Raw genomic sequence first — 12,237 nt, forward strand, 5'->3', positions numbered from 1 at the left:
TAAGTACCTAACGTTGCAATTTTTAACCTCTTTAAGTTGGAGTGGAGTTTAGGCACAAGTTTAACAATCACAACACATATCAAGCAAGCATGCAAAGAGTATATGAGCAGCGGAAAGTAAAGCATGCAACTTGCAAGAATGTAAAGGGAAGGGACTGGAGGATTCGAACGAAATTTGGAGACACGGTGATTTTTGAGCCATGGTTCCGTAGGTGGTGCTATCGTACATCCACGTTCATGGAGACTTCAACCCACGAAGGGTAACGGTTGCGCGAGTCCATGGAGGGCTCCACCCACGAAGGGTCCACGAAGAAGCAACCTTGTCTATCCCACCATGGCCATCACCCACGAAGGACTTGCCTCACTAGCGGTAGATCTTCACAAAGTAGGCGATCTCCTTGCCCTTACAAACACCTTGGTTCAACTCCACAATCTTGTCGGAGGCTCCCAAGTGACACCTAACCAATCTAGGAGACACCACTCTCCAAGAAGTAACAAATGGTGTGTTGATGATGAACTCCTTGCTCTTGTGCTTCAAATCATAGTCTCCCCGACACTCAACTCTCTCTCACAGGATTTGGATTTGGTGGAAAGAAGATTTGAGTGGAAAGCAACTTGGGGAAGGCTAGAGATCAAGATTCATATGGTAGGAATGGAATATCTTGGCCTCAACACATGAGTAGGTAGTTCTCTCTCAGAAAATGTATGCTGGAAATGTAGGTTCGTTCTGATGGCTCTCTCCATGAATGAAGAGGAGGTGGAGGGGTATATATAGCCTCCACACAAAATCTAACCGTTACACACAATTTGCCAAACTCGGTGGGACCTAATTGATAAACTCGGTCGGACCGATTCAGCAAATCTAGTGACCGTTAGGATTTTTGGTGGGACCAACATGCAACTCGGTAGAACCGATATGTTTAGGGTTAGGGCATAACGTAATCTCGGTGAGACCGATTACACAAACTCGGTGAGACCGATTTTGGTAATAAGCTAACCAGAGAGTTGGTCAGGTAAACTCGGTTGGACCGATTACACAAACTCAGTAGGACTGATTTTGGTAATAAGTCAACCAGGAAGTTTGCATTGTAATCTCGGTAGTATCGATTGCTCAAACTCGGTGAGACCTATTTTGGTAATGGACATACACAGAGAGATTACAATCCCATCTCGGTGAGACCGAGATCCCTATCGGTGAGACCGATTTCCTAGGGTTTGCGGCAGTGGCTATGACATCTGAACTCGGTGGCGCCGGATGGAAAGAATCGGTGGGGCCGAGTTTAGACTTTTTGGTTTAGGACATATGTGGATGTGGGAAAGTAGTTGAGGGCTTTCGAGCATATCACTAAGCACTTTGAGCAAGCAAGCCATTAAGCAACACCTCATCCCCTCTTGATAGTATTGGCTTTTCCTATAGACTCAATGTGATCTTGGATCACTAAAATAGAAAATGCAGAGTCTTGATCTTGGAGCTTGAGCCAATCCTTTGTCCTTAGCATCTTGAAGGGGTTCCACATCCTTTAGTCCATGCCACTCTATCGTTGAACTTGTCTGAAACATACTAGGTAGAAGTGTTAGTCCAACAAGAGATATGTTGACATTAATTACCAAAACCACCCAGGGAGCACTTGTGCTTTCAGGTCCCAAGGGGAATAATCGAGCACCACCTGCAGGTATGCCCAAACGTGCAGCAAGTGAAGTAGAAGGCCCGCCTCCAGTCCACTGAGAAGCAAGTATTTATCGTCTGAGAAACCCGCAAGCTGCAGGACGCTGGGGTCATCAGGGAAATACGATACCCGGAGTGGTTGGAGAACCCTGCTGTCGTCCCCAAGAAAGGAGGGAAGGAACACATGTGTGTCGACTTCACCAACCTCAACAAGGCCTGCCCTCAAGACCCCTTTCCGCTTCCTCGCATCGATCAGATCGTGCACTCCACCGCCGAATGCGACCTGTTGTGCTTCTTGGATGCCTTCTCAGGCTACCACCAGATCCACCGTTTGGAAGAAGCACAATCTTCAAAGGTAACAAGCATCGGATCCATGCAGGATCAATCTCTTCAGTGATGCTCAATCAGTTGGGTTTGTAGGTGTGTTGGGTTTGGGTTTTCCTCACTTGATGATTTTCGCTCAAAGTTGTCGGAGGATGGGATGCTCTCAAATGACAAGTGTTAGTTTCTCTCGGAGCAGCCAACCAGCTAGTGGTTGTAGGGGCGGCTATTTATAGCCTAGGGAGCAGCCCGACATGATAAGACATAAATGCCCTTCAATGATATGACCTTTAGGTGGGTAGATATTTTGGAACAGCTGGCGCATAGCACAACAATGGTCGGAATTTTGACTCTCAAATTCCTGAGGGCTATCAAGTTCCTCACTGTGTAGGCAATCCGCACTGGCGAATTCCTAACTCCTCAGTCAGAACAAATTCCTCGGAGACCAGAAGAACTTCGTCTCTGTCACTGAAGAATATGACTGTACTGTATGAGATTTCCAATGGCTTCACTCAAAGGGATTGGTAGGTGTAGGATTTTAAGTTGAGCATCACATGGAAATTTTTCCTTAGTATTTCCTCGACCCCCTTTAACAGTACGATGTTTCCTATGACTCAATAAAGAGAAAATGAAACTACGAAAACAAAAGTCTTCAAGCTTCATGTTCCTCGAATGATTGCCAAGTCTTCAAGGTCACACCAATTTCTTCACTTTCAAAGTCTTCAGAAAGTCTTCAGAAATCCAAAGTCTTCAGTTGAAGAACTTCATTTTTAGGGGTCGACTTTCTCAGTAAATATCAAACTCCTCATAGACTTATAAACCCGCGTACACTCACAAACGCATCGGTCCCTTAACCTATAAGTCTTCAATACACCAAAATCACTAAGGGGCACTAGATGCACTTACAAGTTCTATGCAAGGTGTACCTCACGAGGCTCAGCTGACGTGAGCCATGACGACCGAGGCCAGGCTGGTGGTAGTGGGCACAGAGTGCCAGTTTCCTCTTTGGCACAAGGGAGGCAAGCCATAGGCGCGGAGTCCCGAGGAATCAGCTAAAGGTTTCAATTCTGGTGCAACAAGACTAAGAACACCAGGGCAGTAGGATGTAGGTCATCACCGAGCCCACCACAGTGTCACGACCAGTGGCTTTTCATAGGCGAAGACCACTTTAGTTAGGATTAGTTGTACTACTTGTCCCCTTTTGAATCTGGCCATTGTGGGATCCCTTCCCGCCAACATTTGGGAAGAGGACCAAGGCCACTATAAATAGGACTTTGCCACCACCATAGTGGGGGATCGGATCCACTCTCACCCGACCACCTCACCAGCTCTCTTGAGCTCAAGAACACCTCACCTCCTGAGGCCTATTCATCCACTGTACTAGTTCATCCTCATCCCTTCGAGGCAATCAACCAAAACGCTGGAGTAGGGTATTAGACCGCAAGGTGGCCTGAACCAGGATAAACTGCTGTGTCTCTTTGTCTCTTCGAGCCTGACGTGCTAGGCTTAGGAGGATCGCGAGTAGGCAGGCTAGGTAGGTTGAGATCTCCGCACGCACCCCAGAGTTCAAACCTTTCATGGGTTTGCAGAACCCGTAATCCGACAGTGTCCAATTACAGGACATTTGAGGAATTTAAGATATTTAGCTCACACAGCAACCTGCAAAATCTTTTCTCATCCAAGGGCTTGTGAAGATATCTGCCAACTGCTCGTCAGTGTTGACGTGAATGATTTCAGTATCTTCCTTCATGACATGATCTCTGAGAAAGTGATGACGGATCTAAATGTGATTTGTCTTTGAGTGCTGAACTGGGTTGTTGGCACTCTTGATGGCGCTTTCATTGTCGCAGTAGAGTGGCACATGCTTCAGATGGATACCATAGTCCTTGATAGTTTTATTCATCCATGGATGCTGAGCGCAACAAGATCCAACAATAATGTATTTAGATTCAGCAGTGGAGATATATACACAGTTCTGCTTCTTTGAAGACCAACAGACAAGAGATAGTCCAAGAAAGTGACATGTGCCTAATGTGGACTTGCGATCAACCTTGTCACCAGCATAATTAGCATATGAGAATCCAACTAGATCAAACTCTAAGCCCTTTGGATACCATAATCCTAGTGTTGGGGTGTAAGCCAAATATCGAAGAATTTGCTTTACAGCTAAGTGATGTGATTCCTTTGGTGCCACTTGGAATCGGGCACACATGCAAACACTAAGCGTTATATCTATCGTAGATTCACATAAATACAGTAAAGAACCAATCATGGAGCGGTATACCTTTTGATCGAACTCTTTACCATTATTCTCGGGACCAAGATGACTTTTGGTTGGCATTGGCGTCATGTATCCTTTGCAGTCTTGCATTCCAAACATCTTCAGGCAATCTTTGAGGTATTTTTCTTGTGATATGAAGATGTCATTGATCTGCTGACAGATTTGAAGACCGAGGAAAATTTCAGCTCACCCATCATGGACATCTAATATTTCTCTTGCATCATGTGCCCAAACTCATCACTGTATCTCTTGTCAGTGCACCCGAAGATAATGTCATCCACATAGATTTGGCACACAAATAGTTCACCATCATATGTCTTCGTGAAGAGCATAGGTTCTAGAGAACCAGGTTTTAAGAATTTGCTCTTCAGGAAGTCGTTGAGTGTGTCATACCAAGCGCGAGGAGCTTGTTTGAGGCCATACAGTACCTTGTTGAGCTTGTATACCATATCAGGATGTTTTGGATCTTCAAAGCCAGGTGGTTGTGCAATATACACTTCTTCAATCTTGCCATTGACAAAGGCACTCTTCACATCCATTTGGTATAGAAGAATGTTGTGATGCTTGGCATAGGCTAGCAGTATGCGAATGGCTTCAAGCCTAGCCACGGGAGCAAATGTTTCATCGAAGTCAATCCCTTTTACTTGAGTGTAACCTTGAGAAACTAAACGCGCCTTGTTTCTGACAACTTGACCATGCTCATCTTGTTTGTTGCAATAGATCCATTTTGTGCCTATGATATTGTGCTTGCGAGGATCATGACGCTTGACCAATTTCCATACATTGTTCAGCTCGAACTATTGAAGCTCTTCTTGCATAGCTTGAATCCATTCAGGTTCCATGAAGGCTTCAGCAAGTTTCTTGGGTTCAGATATAGAGACAAATGCAAAGTGCCCACAGGAATTTGCTAGCTGTGTTGCTCTAGAATGAGTGAGTGGACCAGGTGCATTGATGCTATCAATTATCTTCTCAATCTGTACTTCATTTGCAACACGGGGGGTTAACTGGACGAAGATTTTTCCTTTGTAGATCATTGTCTTCATCTTCAACATTGACTTCAGGCTGAGCATTGTCTTTGGGTTGATTTGGTGCAATGATGATTTCTTCTTCAGCCCGAGCTTCTCAAGGTATGATTTCTCCAGTACCCATCATCTTGATAGATTCACTAGGTGGGACTTCATCTAGCTCATTTGGCAGGTGCTCTTTTTTGCGAGCCATTAGTCTCATCAAACTGCACATCCACAGTTTCAACCACTTTATATGAAAGAGGTTGGAGACTCTGTAGGAGTGCGAATCCTTTCCGCATCCAGGCATAAAGCCTTCCTGTGCTTTCTGTGCAAATTTTGAAGTGTGATGTGGATCCTTGATCCATCACCTAGCACCAAATACTGTGAAGTAACTGACGTTTGGCTTCTTACCAGTTAGTAGCTCATATGATGTCTTCTTTAGAAGCTTGTGTAGATAAACACCATTGATGACATGGCACGCAATATCAATGGTGTTAGGCGCTGCTGGCCAAGTCCTGACGGAGGCTCTGCTGGCAAAGTTCTGTGCTTTCAGCACCAAGCCAAGGTGAGGCGCTGCCGATCCTGAGGCTCCACGAGGCAAAGTCGCCCAGCGCAGCTCCGTCACCAGCAATGGCACCGCTGGAAAGTGAACCCTTCGTGGCTCCTGTTTTGTTTTTTAGCTCCTGCAACATGCATCATGCCTCATGGAGGCGTTTAAACTTGTGTTTGGCGTTGTGAAAGCACTCTATGGACTATAATATTTGCTTTTGAATTCCTTGAGATTTGCGCTTTTCCTTCCTACTTGCTTGTGTTCTACGTCGGTAGAGCCCGGCCCCGCGCATACCTCAGCCGCCGTTAGCCCCGACCGGAAACCAGGACGGGACCAAGGAGTGAGGGGCTACGTGACAAGTTAGGCTCCTGAGTCGCGATGCTCAGGAGTCCCCCTTGACGCATGAACAACAAGTAGGGAGGTGATATGTATGGGTAAATCTACCGTTCTACGTCGGCAGAGCCCGGCCCCACGCATACCTCAACCGCCATTAGCCTTTCGGAACTAAGGGGTGAGGGGCTACATGACCAGTTAGGTTCCTCAGTCGCGATGCTCAGGACTCCCCCTTGACGTTGAAATGACCTTCGTACCTTGGCTCCGCTCGGGGAGAGGCGTGCGAAGAACCAGGCCCGAGGGGCCTGGATGGGTGGCATGCGCCTGGGCGTGACCCAGGCATAGCCCCCGTGCCCAGCCCCCTCGCGCGGCACTCCCGAGGGGAGGCGTTACAATGAGGCCGAACATTGAGCTCTGGGCTCCCTGAGGTTGATGCGGACGGGGGCCACCCTCAGTTGTTTATCACCAGCATGGAGCATAGCGCTTCCCTATATGTACGGGTATAGCCGCTCCTCGGCAGTGTTGTCAGCCAGCGCGGAGCATGGTGCTTCCACTGGTGCGTGCGAGGGGGCCCCCCTCCGGGAGGAGCCCCCGGGGCGTTTACAACCCTGCCCTGACACGTGGCTGGCAGGTAGGGGCTGACGAGGTGTATCTGGGCACCCGTGAGCCAGCACGGGGCTCGCGGGGCCCTACCTCAAGGCGGGTTGCGCCTGGCTCTGGGCCTTTACTTGTAATGTGTTCCTGCAAATTTGGTTATATGTCGGCACTCTGCGTCCTCGGGTCCCGGCCCTCGAGCGAGCTCAACTATCACTGTTATGCCAGGTCGTGATGCCGTGGACAAGGCAAGAGGATGAGGGCTGGAGAGCCAGTAAGAGCCCATGAGTCGAGATGCTCATGTACCCCCCCTTTAACGTGCAAGCGTCCGACATGAAGGAAGAAGGGTGCCGTGGATAGGCATCAAATAACGATCATGATGGGTCAAACGCACGACCCAAATAAATGCGAGAGGGATACATGCCAGTGGGTCTGGCCCGGGTGGTTTGGGGATAATGCAGCCCGAGGGGCGCCCCTAATAAAGTAAGATGAAAACATGAACCAAAGGGATATATGCCGCAGGGACGGACCCACGCGGCCTGGGAATGATGCAGCCCTGGGGGGCACTCCCAGCTGAAAATGAAACTCGAAGGATGTCACCTGATGATGCTGAAGATGAAGGGATGCTGAAGTAGTAGACGGCGTGCGCTGTGGGAGACGATCTTCATGACCCCCCAGGCCCAGAGGCCTCGGGAGGCTTCGGAGGCGCCAGCGGCTCCTCGCGGACCATCTCCATCTCCGCCAGGACTGCGGAATGCCTGACGACTTGAGCCTCCAGGACACTCCTCATGAGGCGCTGACGCATGGCAGCCGCATTCGGCAGGCCGTAGGGCATGCGAACATAGCTGTGGGGTGGACCTTCGCAGCATCCCACGCGTGAGGGCTAGAGGCACTCTTGAGAGGCGGCTCGGTTGAGTCCTGGTATGTCGATGCAGACGCGCAGCCCACCATCCTCGCCTGGATGGGGAGCTACGGCGGGTAAGCGGCGGCTGCCACTCATGACTCTTGACTCCTGCAACTCCTGAATGATCTCGCTAACGAACTCCTGAGGGTTTGGCCCTCCTTGCCTCGCTCCTTTCTGAGGGAAACGTGCATTGTAGCATGCCTCCAAGTGGTGCCCGAGCGCCTCCCTCATGATCCTAGCAAAGTCGATGGCCCTCCAGGAGAGAGCCCCCGAGCCTTGCTCGAGGAGGACGCCGGGCGCGCCTTCCTATGCGACAGAAGGAGGCGCCCCCTGAACAGGCGCGGACCCTGAGGGGCCTGCCTCCCGAGGGGTCGGGCCAGGCGATGTCTTCTTCTTCTTAGGGCAGCATCGGGAAGCCTCCCGCTCCTGTGATCTGGGTATTCAATTGATGCGGCTTGGAAAGCATGCTCCAGAGAACACACAGCGTCTCTCTCTTCACAAGGCACCGTGATGACTCCGCCGCTTCCTGGCATCTTGAGGCCATTGTAGCCGTGATGAGTCACGACCATGAACTTGGCCAGGGCTGGGTACCCGAGGATGGCATTGTATGGCATGCGAATGTGAGAGACATCGAAGTCAATGAGCTCGGTGCCGTAGTTGTCGCGCTTCCCGAAGGTAACAAGAAGGCGGACCTGCCCTATCGGAACCGTGGAACCATCAGTGACTCCTGAGAAAGGCTTGGTAGGCTGCAACTGATTTTAGGGCACTTGGAGATTGTTGAACGTCTCGACGGATAGGACATTGAGCCCTGTTCCGCCATCGATGAGGGTCCTGGTGACTTGCACATTGTTGATGATTGGGGGAACAAAGCATCGGGAGGACTCCGGCTGTGGCCGCGCACTTGAGCTGATCCGCTGAGTTGAACGTGATAGCGCGCGCTGACCACCTGAGAGGGCGAGTGGCCTCAAGCTTGGGGAGGACTGCATTCACTTCGTGAGCAAACTGCTTGAAGATGTGCTGAGAGGCCGGGGCTTGAGCGCTGCCCAAGATGCAAGCGATTGCGCGCGGCTCCTGGAAGCCTCCAGCCCCCTCGTCCTGATGATGGCCTTCATTCCTCCTCGGCTGTGGTGGCAGAGGAGGGAGGCCCGCGTTGCCTTGTGGGCGATCCTCGCAAGGCTGATCCCTCCAACCCCCCTCGCGAGGTGGGTCCCTCCAACCTCCCTCACGAGGCTGGTCCTACCAGCGGTCCTCGCCAGGTCGGTCGCGCCACCCTTGGCGAGGGCCACAGTCTTCCCATCGTCCTCCACCTTTTCCTCCTCCATGGCCATAGCCCCGGTCGCTGCGCTTGGGGCGTCGGCCGTCACGCACGTCCCGCACGGCCCTGAGCTCTTGGCATTCGTTGGTGTTGTGGGTGTGGAGGTCGTGGTACACGCAGTACCGGCTGCCCTTGGATGACCCAGGCTGATCCCTGCCTCGCTTGGTGTCCGGCTCTGCTGAAAGCACGGTAGCCCCCTTGCTCTTCACGTCCTTGGCCTTGGGCTTCTTCTCTTCTGGGTGAGCAGCTGGCAGCTCGAGGAGGGAAAGGCGCCCTTCCTCAGCCCTAGCGCACTTGGTCGCCAGATTGAACAGCTCCAGGGAGGTGCATAGGTCCTCATGAATCGCGAGCTCCTCCTTCATCTTGACGTCACGTATGCCGTCGGAGAAGGATGAGATGATGGCCTCCTCAGACACCTTGGGGATCTTAAGGCGAGCGTTGTTGAAACGCTGGATGAACTTCTGTAGGATCTCTCCCGGCTGCTACTTGATGCGGCGCAAGTCGCTCATGGCCGGGGGCCGGTCACGGGTGCCTTGGAAGTTGGTGATGAATCGGGTGTGCATCTCGTCCCAGGAGGATATCGTGCCAGGAGCCAGGTTCAGGAGCCAGGTGCGGGCGCCGTCCTTGAGCGCCATGGGGAACCAGTTTGCCATGACCTTCTCGTCCCCGTTGGGGGCTTCGATGCCCAGCTCATAGAGCTAGAGGAACTCCGCAGGGTCAGCCGTGCCATCGTAGCGCGGGGGCAGATTTGGCTTGAACTTGCCTGGGCAGGCCACGCTGCACAGCTCGGCGGTGAAGGCACGGCAGCCTGCAGTGGCGCCTTCTTGAGGGGAAGGCGGCTAAGGCGCTCCCGGAGCTTCATCGCTCGCGCAGGGCGGGGCGCGGTGCAGTGAGAGGGACGGCGCAGGGGAGCCCCCAGCGGCACTGACGAGCTCAGTGATGCGGGCGAGCCACTCGTCGTAGAGGTCGTCGACATGGCGGTAGTGCAGGAGCTCCCGCGCCAAGAGCAGCGCGGCGTGCGCGTCCGCAGGAGCGCGACGGGCGTGGGACAAGGAGCCGGCTGGAGTCAGCGATGGGGTGGCGGTGCGGCCTTCTCGCCGCACCGAAGGGTGCAGGGACGACGCCTGATGCTCGTTCCCTGCCGGGCCGTTGGCGGCGTTGACGGCAGGCGACAGGGAACGCGGGGGCGCCCGCTGATAGGGGCCGTCTGGGCGACGCAAGTGGCGAGAGCGGCCCGACGCTCGGCGCGGGCTCGACGAGCGTCTGACATGGATGCGACGGGTGGCGAAACTAGAGGCGACGGAAGGCGGATTCTGGCGCACCCCTACCTAGCGCGCCAAATGTCGGATTTCGGGTTCTGGCAGACCCTCAAGGTTCGAACTCTGTGGTGCACACGGAGATCACACCTCCTGCCTACCCATCTCTCGACGCCTCGCAAGGATCTAAAACTGCATGAAGAACAACACAAGGGACACGAGATTTATACTGGTTCAGGCCACCATTGTGGTGTAATACCCTACTCCAGTTTTTGGTGTGTGGATTGTCTCACGGGCGGATGATGAACAGTACAAGGAAGAACAACCTCGCGAGGGTATGTTCTTGGCTGGTGCGATGAACTGCTAGGGGGAGTTCAGTCGCCTCTCTCTCTCTCTATCTCCAGATTGATCCGTCCCTCTGCCCTGTGGGTGGCTAGTCCTATTTATAGGTGGAGGCCCAGGGACTTTTCCCAAATATTGAGCGGGAAGGGCGCCAACAATTGGCCATTTTGAAGGGGAACATCTAGTACACTTATCCTGAATAAAGTTGGTGCTCGCCTGCCAAAGACCCTGACGATGACGCCGGCTTGGGCTCCACGATGACCTCCGTTCTGCCGTCCTGCTGGTCTTGGTCTTGTTACACCGAAATGGTTGCCTTTGCTTGATACCCTTGCCTGCGCTTGCCCCCTTTGCACCAAAGGGGAAACAAGGACTCTGCGGAGGCCGGCGCCTGCCTGGCTCCCGCCTGGCCTCGGTCGTCATGGCTTGCATCATGGGCACCTCGTGAGGCACCCCGCCTTGATCTCTCCGCCTCCTCGCGAGCCAGCCTGACGAGGCTGCGCCCGAGGAAGCCTCCTGTCGTCCGCCCCGCGAGGCTTGGCCCCTCGCGAGGGTCTTGAGCATGTGTTGATGAAGATGGGCCGTACTGGGCCACCCCCTGAACCACGCCGCAGGCCGCAGGCAGGCAAGTCTGGGTACCCCCGTTCCCAGAACGCCGACAGTAGCCCCCGGGCCCAAGGCGCGCCCGGACTTGGCTTAGCATAGAAGCAAAGGGGCAAGCGGGAAGCGCCGCGGGCCCCAATAACCTGCGGCCTTGGGCGCCGCATGGCGGTTGATTGGACGTGGGCATCCTGGCTCCCCCATGACATCTTGGCAACTGCGCGAATTGATAAGGGAGCGGTACCTGTCTAGGCTTACCTTCTTTGCCTTCTCCAGCCATTGCCCAGATCCCCTTTCTTGCTCCTATCCTTCTTGCTTCCGCAATCCCTAGATCTACTCCAACCCTGCATCCTAGCAAGACATGGCGCCTCGCCAGACCCCGGCCGGAGCATGGTACTCGCCCGCTCTGGATCCTCCGAATGTGTCGGAGAAGAACCTTGCTCGGACGCGCCAGATGATGGCGGCGCAAGGCAACGACGGGGCGGCCGCGCTCAAGATTGGTTCCGCCCTTCCCAAGGGCAAAGGGAGCACCTTCTACCCGCTCTTCGTGAGCGCCATCGCCGCCGGCCTGGTGCCCCCCTTTTCTGAGTTCTTCCTTTCTGTTCTCCAGCATTACAACCTGCAAGCTCTGCACCTCCATCCCAACTCTGTTCTTCCCGTGGCAATTTTCGCCTACTACTGCGAGGCTCATGTTGGGGTAAGGCCCTCGGTGGCCTTGCTGCGCCATTACTTCTACCTCCAGGTCTCCCACGGCCCCATCACCGTGTGCGCGAGCTTCATTGCGTACGCCAGCTCCAATGCTATCTTGAAGCCCGGGAAGAGGATTGAGGGCTTCAGGAGCAAGTGGGTCATGGTGGATGCTGGGCGCATCCACTCTCAGCTGATTCTGCCCACGGGGCAGCCCAAGTCTGTTGACGCTTGGTCCCGCGCGGAGCTCATTGATCCCCACGCGAAGCCAGTGCTGGAGAGGATGGACGCGGACCTGTGGCCGGGCAACATGGCGACGACAATACTGACCGGGGCATCGCTCCTGAGGGAGTTCCTCGAGCACCGGGTGGCTCCGCTCCGGGAA

Source organism: Triticum dicoccoides, chromosome 3B, assembly GCF_002162155.2.
Source record: "Triticum dicoccoides isolate Atlit2015 ecotype Zavitan chromosome 3B, WEW_v2.0, whole genome shotgun sequence".
Lineage (NCBI taxonomy): Eukaryota > Viridiplantae > Streptophyta > Magnoliopsida > Poales > Poaceae > Triticum > Triticum dicoccoides.